At 38.5% G+C, this 15,941-nt stretch overlaps 1 long non-coding RNA gene across 1 annotated transcript; it reads right to left on the bottom strand.

Moving 5' to 3' along the window:
• Positions 1 to 1,069: 1,069 nt before the first annotated feature.
• On the bottom strand, positions 1,070 to 15,890 carry LOC116630064. The gene is made up of 5 exons (XR_004298871.1): positions 15,739 to 15,890; positions 5,807 to 5,914; positions 4,663 to 4,820; positions 2,910 to 3,108; positions 1,070 to 1,107 (listed from the first exon to the last, which is right to left on the bottom strand). It is a non-coding gene; the product is annotated as an uncharacterized LOC116630064 (long non-coding RNA).
• Between the last annotated feature and the right edge of the window lie 51 nt (positions 15,891 to 15,941).

Genomic DNA, 15,941 nt, shown 5'->3' with positions numbered 1-15,941 from the left:
ACCTATTTTATTCTTTTTGATGATACTATAAATGCAATTGTTTTCTTAATTTCTCTTTCCAATAGTTAGTTAGGGCATAAAAAGGCAACTGCCTTTTGTATGTTGATTTTGTATCCTGCAACTTTACTTAATTTGTTTACTAGTTTTAACAGTTTTTATGGTGGAATCTTTAGGGTTTTCTATATGTAGTATCATGTCATCTGCAAACAGAGATCATTTTACTTCTTTCAGATTTGGGTGCCTTTTATTTTATTTTTTTTTCTTGCGTAATTGCTCTGGCTAAGAATTCCAGTACTATGTTGAATAAAAATTGTGAGAGTGGGCATCCTTGTCTAGAAATCTGTATTTTCATAAGATTGCCATGTTATTTTTATGCCCAGTGAAATTTAAGAACCATTTATTAAAAAGATACCTCTTGTGTTTCCTATTTCATTTGAAATAGAGGATCAATTTCATACCCAATTTTTTTTATTATGTTATGTTAATCACCATACAATACATCATTAGTTTTTGATGTAGTGTTCCATGATTCATTGTTTGCATATAACACCCAGTGCTCCATGCAGTACGTGCCCTCTTTAATACCCATCACCAGGCTAACCCATCCTCCCACCCCCTCCCCTCTAAAACCCTCAGTTTGTTTCTCAGAGTCCATAGTCTCTCATGGTTCGTCTCCCTCTCCAATTTCCCCCCCTTCATTCTTCCCCTCCTGCTAACTTCTTTTTTTTTTTTTTAACATATAATGTATTATTTGTTTCAGAGGTACAGGTCTGTGATTCAACAGTCTTACACAATTCACAGCGCTCCCCATAGCACATAACCTCCCCAATGTCTATCACCCAGTCACCCCATCCCTTCCACACCCCACCACTCAGGCAACCCTCAGTTTGTTTCCTGAGATTAAGAATTCCTCATATCAGTGAGGTCATATGATACATGTCTTTCTCTGATTGACTTATTTCGCTCAGCATAATACCCTCCAGTTCCATCCACGTCGTTGCAAATGGCAAGATTTCATTCCTTTTTGTGGCTGCAAAATATTCCATCAAAATCCTAAAGGAGAACACAGGCAGCAACCTCTTCGACTTCAGCCACAGCAACTTCTTTCTAGAAACATCACCAAAGGCAAGAGAAGCAAGGGCAAAATGAACTATTAGGACTTCATCAAGATAAAAAGCTTTTGCACAGCAAAGGAAACAGTCAACAAAACCAAAAGACAACCGACAGAATGGGAGAAGATATTTGCAAATGACATATCAGATAAAGGGCTAGTATCCAAAATCTATAAAGAACTTATTAAACTCAACACCCAAAGAACAAATGATCCAATCAAGAAATGGGCAGAAGACATGAACAGACATTTTTCCAGAGAAGACATCCAAATGGCCAACAGACACATGAAAAAGTGCTCAACATCGCTCGGCATCAGGGAAATGCAAATCAAAACCTCAATGAGATATCACCTCACACCAGTCAGAATGGCTAAAATTAACAAGTCAGGAAACGACAGATGTTGGCGGGGATGCGGAGAAAGGGGAACCCTCCTACACTGTTGGTGGGAATGCAAGCTGGTGCAGCCACTCTGGAAAACAGTATGGAGGTTCCTCAAAAAGTTGAAAACAGAGCTACCATACGATCCAGCAATTGCACTACTGGGTATTTACCCCAAAGATACAAATGTAGGGATCCAAAGGGGTACATGCACCCTGATGTTTATAGCAGCAATGTCCACAATAGCCAAACTGTGGAAAGAGCCAAGATGTCCATCAACAGAGGAATGGATAAAGAAGATGTGGTATATATATACAATTTCATACCCAATTTTGTCTTGATAATTGTATATTCTTTTTTCTTTAAAAATGTCTCTAAAAGTGTATAAGCTTCAACACCCACAGAAAACTCCACCTACTCCTGCTGTAGGTAAATTCGTAATGTATATTTTTGTGTTTCTAAATGATACCCACAGATCATGTAATTCAAAGGAACATGATGGAAATCATGAAAGATTTCAAAAGGGGATATAAAGAAGTCATATCCAAAATAAGAAGGAATCCTGGTGTTTAGATGCATCATGTTTCCATAAGCTGAGACCACTATGGAAGAGTCTGAAGCTGCCAATTCTTGAGCATAAGTGGATGAAGGCAAGAGGCAGCAAGTTCTCTGGTCATGGGAGTAGACGACCTGTAGTGCCTTTGGGGGATCACCCCCAGTACCAGTTATGGTACTTGGTCAGATGGTATTTTGTAACTAACCAGAGGTTTAACACTATTCCAGGACGAACTCTGCTCAGTCCAATTTGGACTGGGGTTAAAAATATTAAAAAGATTATATCTGTAATAGATATATCAGTCATCTTCCCACTCACAGCCTATTCTAAGAGAATCTTCTAGCCTACAGTCCTGCTTGACTCAGGTGACTCTGCTTTCCTGGCTACAACTGATTGAAGCAGGGGTAGACACTTAATTCAGCCTGAGCCAATTAGATGTTCTCATTTCAGAAGTTGAACCAAAGCACAGAGACTGAGGCTATTCGAATTGTGCAGAGGAGCTCTCAGCCAAGGGAGGATTGGGGAAACCATGCTACCATGGCAAATCAAAGTCTCAGATAAGAATTGTAGGGAAGCAAACCTCAAAAGCCTTAGAGAGATCAGAAATGGATGGGTAGAGGGGATGGAACAAATGGACATACCCAGAGGAGCAGAGATGAGAGATCATTTGACACCAGAGAAAGTAGTTTTTGGATGGCTATCTACTTCCTGTGAAATAGGACTCTACCTTCTGAAATTAGATTCCCTGATATCCCCTGAATCCCTTCAATAAACAATCTTCCCACCCACACTGATAGAGTTGAGTGGAGGGGGTTTCTGTCCCCATCAGCCGAGATCCCTAATCAAGACAATCTGGACTTACCAGCCACAGTTTTCAGAGTAGTCAAGGAAGGAAGCGCACATCCTGTGGAATGTGCTGAAGACTGTAGGGCTTCCTGTGGGATGCACGTAGAGTGTTGAAACTCAGCCTGATGGGCATCAAGGAAGCAGGAGACCAACAGAAGAAAATCAACAGGGCATGAAGTAGGGTGATGAAGATGCCAAATAGGAAGACTCCTTACCTACAAAAAGTAAAGTAAGGGGCATTGGAAAGTTGAGATTTTAGCTACGTAGGAAAGGGTTACATTCAGCTTCATAATCATACTTGTATTAGTTCTATCTTTAACATATTATAGTGTTAGTGTACGTTCAAAGTGTAGTGATCAGAGCCATAATCTAATCTGGCTCTTTGTGACACTCAGTGCAGAGGTTACACTTTTTGCAGTGACAGTCAGCATAGGTATACTGCTGCACAGTGGGCTGAGATCAGACCTAAGTTTTTCTTTACTGTTTTCTTACTACCTCCACCCCTGTACTCTAAGTACTAGTAAGAATCTCAAGGGAACTAGGATGGAAGTGATGTAGCATGCCAGAGCACCAACTGCTACTGTTGTTTTTCAAAGACAATTTTTTAAAAGATCCAGATCATATTAGTATGTGGCAGAGTCTGCTAATTGTCCTCAATATCCCTCATCTTCCATACTAAGGATAGTTTAAGCTAGATCCAAATATAGCTAATGACTGCATATTAAATGGAATGTAAGTAAATGATATATGCAACTTCTGTGTCAGGTGCTTCCTTCACTCTTTCTCCTTCAGGTAAGCTGGAATCAGGATGTGGTGGGGAGCTCTTTTCAGGCACAAAAATGAAGCCAACTCCCTAGGGATGGAAAAGTAACAAGATGGACAGAATTGTGTTCTCCATATTATAGAGCCACCACTTTGGTATCTATATTTTTGAGTCTTTTGTTTCAACAACATAGGCACTATCCTAAATAAGGCCATCATTGTGCAGACCTCTCAGCTGATTCTCTTCCCATATATTGGAACCTGACATAAATCTAAAGGAAGAGCGCAGAACACGTTTGGAGGGATGGTAGATATACCACTGCATAGTAAACAGAGCCCCGGGAGATGAGATCGATCCACTAAGATTTTACCAGGATCTTAGAATAAAAGAGAGTGTTTAAGAATACTTAGGAAAGTAGAAACTCTAAGTATTTCCTAAGAACACATGGAAAAGTTCCACAAAATATTTGCATAGCTGTTCTCAGTTTTCCCTTAAAATTATGATCTCTGCATATTTCCCAATAAGCATACTTGTGTTTGTAACATTTTCTCCTGCTTGTGGTCAGCTTGTGCTCAGTTTAGTATTTTAACTCAGCCCAAGGCCTTGTACATAGTTGATGCTCAATAAACATTTGGATATTTGTTTATTGAGTCAGATAGAGTCCCATATAACCACAGCTTTTACTAGTTAGTGTGGCTTGCAAAATCAACTGACATTAGCATCGGGTCTGTACCACACAACGTACCAGGCTGTGTTTAAATATGCCTTCAAGAGTTTATTGCACTAGGGACGCCCAGGTGGCTCAGTCGGTTAAGCATCTGCCTTGGGCTCAGGTCATGATCCCAGGGTCCTGGGATTGAGCCCCATATCAGGCTCCCTGCTTAGCAGGGAGCCTGCTTCTCCCTCTCCCTCTGACCTTCCCACTCTCTCTCTCGCTCCCTCTCTGTCTCTCCCTCTCTCAAATAAATAAAACCTTTAAAAAAAGAAAAGGAAAGAAAATGCCTACTCTTGAAAGAAGGAGATGTGGGGCACTCTGCTGAAAGGCATAATTTCATCAACTTCATGGCAAATACAACATGGAGTGTGTCACTCTGGCCAGGATATTTCATTCCAGGAAATAATTCTTCCCAGCAGCTTCACTGAGGGGCCTACTCAGAAAAGAGGCTTGACAAAAAACAAACAAACAAAAAACAAAAACACACACACACTATTGAATGATTGTGAATAACAGTTATAAAAACCCAGTTAACTCTGAAGAACCGAGATGGTTGATCTAACGAAATACAAAATGGTTTCTGATAAGAAAAATAAAACTTAGAAAACTGAATAGTAAAGACTGACTTTAAATATGATCTTCAGGTGCAATGCTTTCTCTTTATCTCTTTCTGAACTACCCGTAATATTAAATGAAGAGTCATATTATTATTTACATTAACATTCTATGAATGAGTAATTATAAGTCTATTATAAATAGAATTTTATGTTTCTATGCCTTTGTTGACAGAAAGTGAGTTTTTCTCTTAAAAAGTAAACGTTACATTTAACATGGGGACTTTCTTTACTTATGCACTTTAAAAAGTAGGGCCACCAGAGGCTCTTATGGATCTCGAGAAACAGATGGGGAGAGGGTCAGAGACAGGGACAGGGAGAGAGAGAGAATACTCTGGAACTCACAGTAGTCTCCATAGGACAGGATCAGGCGAGACAGAGAGGCTGCCCCCTAATTTCTTTGGGGGTGACCTGAAGTAGGCAGGGAACTCACTCCGAATAGTTGGGAGTCAAAGTGTCCAGACACTTCAGGAGTTAAGTAGTATCACTTTAAATGTTACCTGACCCAGTGCCACAGAAGTTGATGACAGAGACAGAGCATAAGACCTAAGAACCATAAGGAAATGTGTCAATGTAAAATTTGATACTGTGAGCGCTATAAAAGTGGAAAGCAAGACCACCCCATTTAGAAATTCATTGAAAGGATTATAACACCAGCAGAGACAGAGAGTTCCCAAGTTCACTCCACTCCCTCATCACCCAGAATGACATAGACATTGACTACAAGGGACCTAATCCAATATCAGCAGTGAGGACGGTGATGGTTGGTTAAGCACAAACTGTGAAGCAGTGACCCCTAGGTGTCAGACCAAGGTCATTACCCATCTGAAGAGTGCCAGAGGGGCAGGCGTGCCGAGGCAGTCAGGCAGAGAACAGAGATGAAATTCTTTCAATGGCTGTCAAGCAGATCAAGTTTACTCTTCTAGGACCTGCCAAGGGAAAGGAGAAAGTTTGAGTGCTAGGAGGACTGGGGTACCAGCATTTACACAGGGGATGCTCAGAGCCAGAAATTCCTGTTGTCATGACGTCTACCCCTTGGGTTATACCCCCTCAAGCTGCTGTGGAAGATGAGACTATGTATCGATTGCAACAAACTTTAATGAATTTTTTAATGTAAAATGGTTGGCTCTTAAGACAAAAAAAAAAAAAGAAAAGAAAAGATAAAGCCCTCCACTCAAAAAAACCTTATGAAAATCTTTTCTAATGTTGGCTTTTACTCTAATTTAACTCCTAACATTAGGGATAATTTTAGTATTATGATAAAGGATCCTGGCTTTGTTAGCATAGAAATTACATTTTGTCTTGGTTCCTTTGTTTAATGTGTATCAAACTTATAAAAGTCTACAGCTACTACCTGACAGTAAAAGTTTTATAAATTGAATTCAGTGACTAATGAGAACTTAGTGAATAACTAACTACTTGGCTTTTGAATAGTTTTAGAAACTAAAGTGCAAATACATATTAAAGGCAAAGGCAAATAGCAAGATACTATGTATAAATATCAAAGCAATATCATTAGTAACATACATAGCCTTGTTTTTTTCATATAGACAAGATCTAGTTTCCGTGGCCTTAACGATAACTCTACAGTAAGGAATATGGTGCATATATTATAACATATGTGGGAGTAGCTGTCAAAGGAAGTCTGTTCTATTCAACAATTCTCTGGGTGAAAAAAACCTGACTTGGCATTCAAATCAGTCTTTTAATATTCATTACCTATTTATATGTACGTTGTAAATTCCTGATAGTGGTCAGGAGGCCAAGTTTCAATGGACCTATAAAAATTGATCAGTGGCCCTCTCTGAGAAGCATGATGGAGAATATCTGATATTGTAGGAGGAAGGGAAAGTCCCACTGAATACTGGTTTCTTTAGCACAAAGATTGTTTCCTCTCACCATATTTCTGCAGCATTATTTTTCTTCCTTACCCAAACTTATCCTCAAGCACTCAGAAGACATTATGGATTCAGGAATGGAAATTATCTTATAGAGTAGCAAATTTTGGGTACTTTTTTTTTTTTGCTTTAAAATGCAAGTGGTTATAAATATAAATAAGATTTAAGTCAAAATTAGCTGATAATTTTCTACATGGGTTGATCCAAAGAGTATTTTTGTATGGTTAGATTTGGGGGTCTTAATTTCTGCTATCACACAGTTCAAATGAGTAATATATTAAGAATAGCTTCCTGAAATATGCAAAGGAACACAATTAAAAGGTGGAGAATATTCCTGTGGATGGATTACTTAGAGAATTTATGGAATACCTCCAGTGGCAATCTTTCAAGGTAAAATAGGAAAACTATTTTTCCAAGTTGGTTTAGATTTAATTTCATTAAAAACAGAAAGATAAACTATCAAAATCTCCTTTCTTCATCGACATAATATTTGTGTTGGTATATTCAAAAATAAAAGAAACTGATTTTGGTAAAACCTTTGTTTCTTCATGCTATTAATGAAGGCCTTTCCCTATAGCACTAAAGATGGAAATCATACTTGGTTGGGCTTGTAGGATGATCTGTAGCAATGAGGGGATGGTGGGGGAAAGAAAGGAACACAGAGTAGCACTGATGCAGTAAATGTTTCTTTTTTAGGAAACTAGCATCTCCTTCAAATGATGCTGATGTCTTCTTCACTCACCCACAAAATCTGCTCATTTAATAGAATTCACCAAACCAGCTAGTGGTGTTATCCACCCATGGGTGCTCTGAAGCTCATAAATTATATAACGTTGTGTTTAAGAGGGAAAGTGAGAAGTGGGCTATATCCATGGAACTAATTCCCAAATTCTCTTGCCTTCTTTTATGCTTTACCACCAGGTCTCTGCCCCCATTTTTTGTGCAAGTCCAGTTCTGCTTTTCTTCTAGCTTGTTGCATCTTTTATTCTGCTGGTTTTCTAGACTTTGCTTCCTGTTCTCTCCTGCTCTGGCAGGATGTAATCATAGACCTATAATTCAGATCACTTTCGAGTGGCCTCACAAGACTCTCCCGTCCACCCCATCTGTGTCTTGTCCTCGATGAGGACCCAGAATATGAGTAGGCCAAAAGAGCAGGCTGGGACCATTAGGACTTTAAGTTCTGAGGCTCCAAGAAAAATGTAAAGAGTTCCCTGCTCTATGTTAGCTACAAAGAGAAATCTCTTCAGCAGCAAGGATGAAACAGCTTTTCAGCTTTATGCACCCTCTGCAAAGAAATGATGCTTCAACAATATTTATACTTTTAGAACCACCAAGTCCAGCTGGTATATAAACTGGGTTCTTTTTTTCCCACCTACATTTTTGTCTTCCCTCCTAATTTCATATTTCACTCTGGTAGGAGGTATGGCTAAAAAGAATCCTTGAAATAAGGCACAAACACAAAAGAAAAAGTTAAGAGAAAAAAGTCCAAATGGGGAGAATAAATAAGAGAGAAAAATATTTTTGAAATGAGTAAACATTTTGAAATATGTGAAAGGCTAATTACTAAAACTATGTGGACTGGAAAGTATTGAAAGGAAAAAGTATAGTGTCAATAAAACCAAATTTTTCATTTGTCAAAACATACTGAAGATGAAGCCCGATAGACAAATAGTCCAATATACATTCTCTAACAGAATTATAATATTCTATGGGAACACTCCACTATTATCAGATGTTCAAGGTTAGACATGACAGAGCCATGAGAGAGCTACTGGTTAATTGTAAATTCAACAAACTGCTTAGTCTGGTATTTGGGGCCCTTTGCAATCTGAACCCCAAATTACCTCTACCATATAGGGTAGTATGATGATTCATTTTATCTGTCATCTTGGCTGGGCTATAGTGCCCAGATATTTGGTCAACAATTATTTTAGATGTTTCTGTGAAGGTGTTTTTTTGGATGAGATTTAACATTTAAATTGGACTTTAAAGCAGATTACCCTCTATAATGTGGGTGGGCCTCATCTAATCAGTCGAAGGCCTTAATAGAACAAAAACTGACCTCTCCTGGGCAAGAAGGAATTCTGTCATCAGACTGCCTTTGGACTTGAATGGCGACTCTTCTCTGGGTCTCTAGTCTGCCAGCCTACTCTGCAGATTTTGGACTTACCAAGCCTCCATGATCATGTGAGCTAATTCCTTAGAATAAATATCTCTTTCTCTCTCTCCATATAGATATAGATGTGGCTATCAACATAGATGCATCCTTTTGGTTCTGTTTCTCTGAAAAACCTTGCCTAATATAGGTAGTGATAAGATCTGGATTCTATAACCAGAAATATGGGTTCAGATCCTGGCTCTCCCATTTACTAACTGTTTAACACATGATAGGAAAGCTACTTTACCTCTCTAAGTCCATTTCCTCATAACAATTTCCCCTCGATTCTCTATTCTTTTGTTTCTGCTATTTCCTTGCTTGTCATAAGTTTGTTCCTGTCTACATAGCTAAACCTTACTTTTCCTTCCATACCTGCAGTGTTTTAAAAAGATGTTCACAAATTCTTTGATACTCTTCCCTTCACGTTTAATCCCCCTCTCCTTCAGTATAACCTGGACTTAGTGAGTTGCTTCCAGCAAGTAGAATATGGTGGAAGTGATAGTACATCATTTCCCAGATTAGGTCATGAAATAACTGCAGCTTCCACCTTGGCGTTCTGTCTCTCCATTTCCGTTTGTCTCTGTCTCTCTCATCACTTGTTATGGGGGAGCCAACTGCCTGTTCATGAGCAGCCCTTTGGAGAGGCCCAGTGGCAAGAACTGAAGACTCCTGCCTATAGTCACTTTACTGAACTTAGAAGCACATTCTCCAGGCCCTTCATTACTTCAGCTCCAGCCAACGACTTCATTGTAGCCTCATTAGAGACCCTGAATCAGAACTACCCAGCTAAGATACTCCTGGTTCCTGAGCCTCAGAAACTGTGTGAGACACCAAATACTTGTTTTACACAACTAAGTGTAATTTTGTAAATTTGACACACAGCAAATAATTAATGGTGCATGCAAGTCTATAGAAGCATCCTCTAACCAACATACAGAATTTCTCCTTTCTCTGTTTCCCCATAGCATTCTACATGTAACTATTATAAAACTTCTCATGTTCTATTAATAACATTCATTAACATGTACGTTTCCCTTGCATGGCTGAGAGCTGCTTGAGGGTGGGCCATCTTTAACTGTACTGTGGAAGAAAAAAAATCAAACTCAAGCCCGGCACATAAAGGACTCTTAAGTTAGGCTAACAATTAGTGTTTCCTGTGTCATACATTGTTCTAAGTCTTTTGCAAATATTGTCCCATTTAATTCTCATAATTATTACCCTCATTTTACAGATGATGACACTGAGGTCAAGTTACAGAGCTGATTAACTTGCTCACTGGCACACAGCTAGTAAATGTTGCTGAATTACTGAATGATTGAACAAATAAATGTCTTACAAACATGACTATATATAACTCACCTTCCAATCTCTTAACAGTGCTGAGCCCAGTATGCAACCTGGACTCAGTATTTACTACATCACTGTCTGGTAATAAAAGTAGCTTAGTTATGTGAGAAAGAAGTCTTGGAAACCCTGATTGTGGATAATTTAAATTGATTCCCCAGTTCTTTTCCTTTACTCAGAAGAAATAAGGGTTGCAGTAAACATGTTGTGATGATACTAAAAATATACTTTGGAAGATGTTTACCTTTTTCTCCATACATCCCCCATAAATGTTTGACAAGAAACAAAGTGTATTGGTAGTTTGATTATATAAGACATCTTTAGGGTGCCTGGGTGGCTCAGTCGGTTGGGTGTCTGCCTTCGGATTGGGTCATGATCCTGGGGTCTTGGGATTGGATCTCTGCTCAGCGGGGAGCCTGCTTCTCCCTCTCCCTCTGCCGCTCCCCCTGCTTGTGCTTTCTTACTCTCTCTCTCAAATAAATAAAATCTCAATTTTCAAAAAAGGATTTTTTTTCTGAATTTACTAAATTTGGTGGTTCAGGAATTCAAAACAGTTTGTGAAAGAGTAAAGTGGTGTTATTTAAAGGGTGTATTTTTCTTCCAACAAGAACAACAAAAGAATAAAGTTTCTACTGAAGACCTTTTGGTTTACAAATTTCAAATAGGTGGCTGCTATATGACTTCTGAGGGCCCTCTTAATGAAGCATGCAACCAATGATCCCTTCAGGTGAGGTCTTTCTAAATAAGCACCTAACTATGAGAAACCTAAAGCCAGCTTACATTCAGGGTAAAGTCTGGAAGGCAGCTTGTGGTTTCCTATTTTAGAATTTTTGACTTGTTTTGCCTGAGCATTTTCTCCCCACCTCATAGTAAGTAGGAGGTCTTTCTACTATTTGATGAATGGGGACTCCTTTCCTCTTGATGTCTATTTGGGAGGTTTACTCTTCTTATATTCTGTCACTGTAGGGATTAATGAAAACATATTTTGGAAGCTGTAAAAAGGATCCCTAAGTGTAAGCAGATGTTAAAGATAAGTGATTATAGTGACAATAAATCATTTCCTTTGTTCCTGTAGGCCTCCGTATTTCTCCTACAGTAAGACAGTACCTTCATAAATTGTCTGCTGGGAACATTACCCTAAAAGTTTCACTTAAGACAAAGGAGACCAGAAATTTGTGTCATTAAAGATTTAGTAGCCTTGTCTTCTATACTCATAAAAATGTATGCAGTGCACTTCTAATTATTTTTCTTGAAAGATTAAGAATGGCAAACCACTTTGTGCTCATCAGCTTGATTCCCTTCAGTTGTCCTAGACTTTCCAAGGCGGGGCGGGGTGGGTAGGTCTCACTTGACACCATTTTGCATTTCAGAGCAGATCCTTTCCTATGACAGTAACACTATTTCTCAGGTGTTTCCTTACTCTACCACTCTGCATTTGAAGTAAGGCATGTTCCTTATTTCAAGATTCAATATTCCAGTCATGAAATAAAACAAGTCTAAGAAAATTGAATAACCCCTTTTTAAGCAAAAATCAACTCTCTAGAAACAAATATAAACTGCTAACTAAAAACTTAAAAAAATATATAGGTTCTAAGATTAAAGGTAAGACAAAAATAACCAGAGGGTGAGTATTTTTATTCAAATATTTAATGCAAGCCAGAAATATCCACAGGGTGAGGCAGGAAAGGGTAGTAATTGAAAGCACAGCAGGCTCTGGAGTCAGACAAGGTAGGTTTGCATCCTGGCTATGCCTCTCCAAGCTGTGTGACCAATCTTGCAGATTTACTTGACCTCTTTATCTTCTGTAAAATGGGGACAACAAAAAACACCTACTACAGAGGAGTGCTGTGGGGCTAAAAATGAGAGAATGTACTAAAAGTGCAATGCCTTGTATTGTAAGTAATCAATACATTTTAGTTATTATTATTTGCAAGTGCCACGTAGAAAGATACTTATTTTTTTTACTATTAGGACAAAAGGGAAACATTTCTAAAAAGATTGAGAAAATGGAAAAATATGAATTCCATACCAATAAATGGATATTAACATATTTTCTTTATATGCCTTATTTATTTTCTCAGGGAATTTCAAAGGCTTTCCATTTTTTTACAACTACAACCATTGTAAAAGCAATGTCACAGTTATTAAGGAAAAAGAGACATTGATTAAAAGTAAGCTCTTATGAGTGAACAGTGTAGAAGAAGAATGCTAATAGTTTCTGTTAGGACAACCGGAACTTGTTCCTTACCACCTATTAATTACTTGAAATTACATTTACAGTTCTGTAGGCTAGATTGTCACTGGCCTCTCACAGACAGTAAGATCATTTTAATAAACCTAAACTTCAAAAAGGTTAAGTATATAACGAAATAGAAGCTCTTAAATGTTCCCAGTTACGTTTTAATTGGTTTGACCCCTCTGCTAAACAACTTGGCAATTGGTATCCAACAAAATCCATAAAACTGTAAGGACCATTGGACCCAGGAATGATCCAAAAAAGGTTATGAATGACAATTAATTGGATTCTTTTTCTTTGTTTCCTTCATTTTTTTTGATAACAGCATTATTGATATATAATTCACATTTCATTCAATCCAATTAAGTGTACAATTCGATGGTTTTTAGTATATTCAGAGTGGTGCAACCATCATCACAATCAATTTTAGAACGTTTGCCTCAAAAAAGAAACCCAACATCGTTTGGTTATCATCCCCCAATTCCATCTCTGCACTGAAGGCTAAGCAACCACTAATCCTTTCTGTCTCTATGGATTTACCTATTCTGGACATTTCATATAAACGGAGTCATTATGCTAAGTGAAAAAAACCAGTCACAAAAGACTATATATGTTTTTGAGGATCATCCATGTTACACCATACATCAATACCTCCTTTTTATGGCCAAATATCCCATTGTTTAGATATACCACATTTAATTTATATGTTCATCAGTTGGTGGACATTTGTGTTGTTTCACCTTTTGGCTTGTATGAATAATGCTATTATGAACATTCATGGACAAGTTTTTTTTTTTTAATTTTAAAAACTTTTTATTTTTTAAGTAATCTCTACACCCAACACGGAGCTTAAACTTACCAACCCTGAGATCAAGAGTTGCATGCTCTGACTGAGCCAGCCAGGCACCCTACATGGACAAGTTTTTGCTTGGACATACTCTCATTTTTCTTGGCTACCTACCTCGAAGTAGAATTTATATGATTCCTACAGGAGTGAAAATCATGGTCCAACAATGTAATAATGCTGCACTCCCAAAGGTATTATGCAGAAATGCTACACTCTCAAAAATACTCTGCAGAAAAATGTTGGCCATGTAGAAGGAAAACCACATAGTAATATGGAAAAAGGCTACATGAAGTGAAAAAAGGATAAAACCCACTTAAAATCCTTCCTGGGCTTCCCATCCCCTGCTCTGTCCTATGGACCTAAGGACTTCAATTCTCTCCCCCTCAATTCTCAGGACCAGCTATATACACTACCTTTCAGAGATTCTTTTTTTATGACCTCTTAGCTTCAGAACCCTTGTACATGTTGTTTCCCCTGCCTGTATCACTTTTTCCCCCACTTCTTTGCCCAGTGGTTTCAAGTCTCATCTTAAATGTCACTTCCTCAGAAAAACCTTCTTTGATATCCCTACCTAAGGTTAAGTATTTCCATGGTAGTCTGCAATTTTCCATCTTAATACTTTTGATACTGGTAATTGTTTATTCAGTTAGTAATCAAATATTGAAAGGTTATTACATGCAGGGATACAGAGTGAAACAAAACACGCAAGATTCCTGCCATCCTTGACCTTATATTCTAGGGAGGGAATTCATGCACACGTATACAAGTCAATGTACTGGGTAATTTTATTTTTTATTTCATTTTATTCCAGTGTAGTTAACATGCAGTGTTATATTAGTTTCTGGTGTACAATATAGTGATTCAACAGTTCCATATATTACTCAGTGCTCATCAGCTAAGTGTACTATGTATTCCCTTCATCTATTTCACCCATCCCCCCACCTACCTCCTTTCTGGTAACCCTATGTTCTCTATAGTTGAGTCTGGTTTTTTTTTTGGTTTCTCTCTCTTTTTTCCTTCGTTAGCTATTTTGTATCTTAAATTCCACAATGAGTGAAATCATATATTTGTCTTTCTCTGATTGGCTTATTTCACTTAGCATTATACTCTCTAGATACAGTCTTGTTGCAAATGGCAAGATTTCATCCTTTTTATGGCTGAGTAATATTCCACATCTTCTTTATCCATTCATCTATTGATGGATACCTGGGCTGCTTCCATAGTTCGGCTATTGTAAATAATGCTGCAATAAACTTAGGCATGCACATATCCCTTCAAACTAGTGTTTCGGTATTCTTTGGTTAAATACGTACCGGGTAATTTTAGATAATGATAATTAGCTTAATATTTATCCTGTTTGGATTGTACACTCCATGAAGGCAGGAGCTATTTCTGTCTTGGTTACTTCCAGTTTGCTAGAGCTTACCCCTGCTAGAGCTTATTCACCACCTGAATAAGCTCAATACAAATTTTTTCAATGACTGGTAAAATAGGCATATAAAAAACAGAAATGGAAAACACAAAGGAGACTACTCCTGTAAATGGTTGAGTTTTTTTTTTCCCCTTTCCTCTTTCAAAACTTTCTGTAGTTCCACATATTCTTTCTATTAACTAAACAATTAAAAGATGAGCCAAAAATTACCATACGTGAGTAAAAGAACCTCAAATAAAACACATTTATATGTCACCACATACTCGTTAAACACCTGGTAATAAAACCTACTCAAATACTCAGATGTGTTGGTTCAGTGAATAGAATTCCCTTGGCACATTACCAAACAGGTTCCCCGCCATCAATAGTATCATTTACCGTTTTAAAAGGCCTTTAACACCCAAGACGGTGCTTAAGAATATGATCCTCCAAACCGCCACATTTCTAAAGTGCCTGACAGTCTACCTCCATCCACTATGTGCCACCGGAAAAAACCGCAATTCTACTTATACGTAATAGACAATTTTTTGCGAGGTCAACAAAGAATGCAAAATCTTTACACAACAGAACACCAGCCCCTTCCCAATAAATTCTTCTTACAAGCCCTAGACACTTATCAGGTTGGATAACATCAGGTAGCTTTGCGGTGGGCCAAAAGAGCATCCAGACAGAACCCCACCCCCAAGCGGAGCACTCAGCCTCTTCTTTCTTCCCCGGGGCGCATGCGCAGCGCACTCTCCGGGCACCGCACGCCTCTGCCAGCAAGCATAGGACGCTTACGTCACCGTGAGATGCTGATATGCCCTTCCGCTTCTCCTAGGAAAACGAGTCCGCGCACCTTTGACTTTCCTTAGCCCGTAGGAAATGTCTTCCCTTCTTCCACCCCAGTACTAAAGACTTCCCCCGCCCGTCTCCAACAGCCAGCTTTCTACCGGAGTTCTCTGTACGTTCGTTGGACGGTGAAGGCCACGGAAAAGAAAAAAGGGGAGGGAGAAGGACCACTTCAGCGTTGTTTACAGGGAGTAAGCAAGTCTAGGAATC

This window comes from Phoca vitulina, unplaced genomic scaffold, assembly GCF_004348235.1.
Source record: "Phoca vitulina isolate PV1807 unplaced genomic scaffold, GSC_HSeal_1.0 scaffold3, whole genome shotgun sequence".
NCBI lineage: Eukaryota > Metazoa > Chordata > Mammalia > Carnivora > Phocidae > Phoca > Phoca vitulina.
The sequence above is the reverse complement of the archived record's forward strand: the minus strand, read 5'-3'. Positions and strand labels throughout refer to the sequence as shown.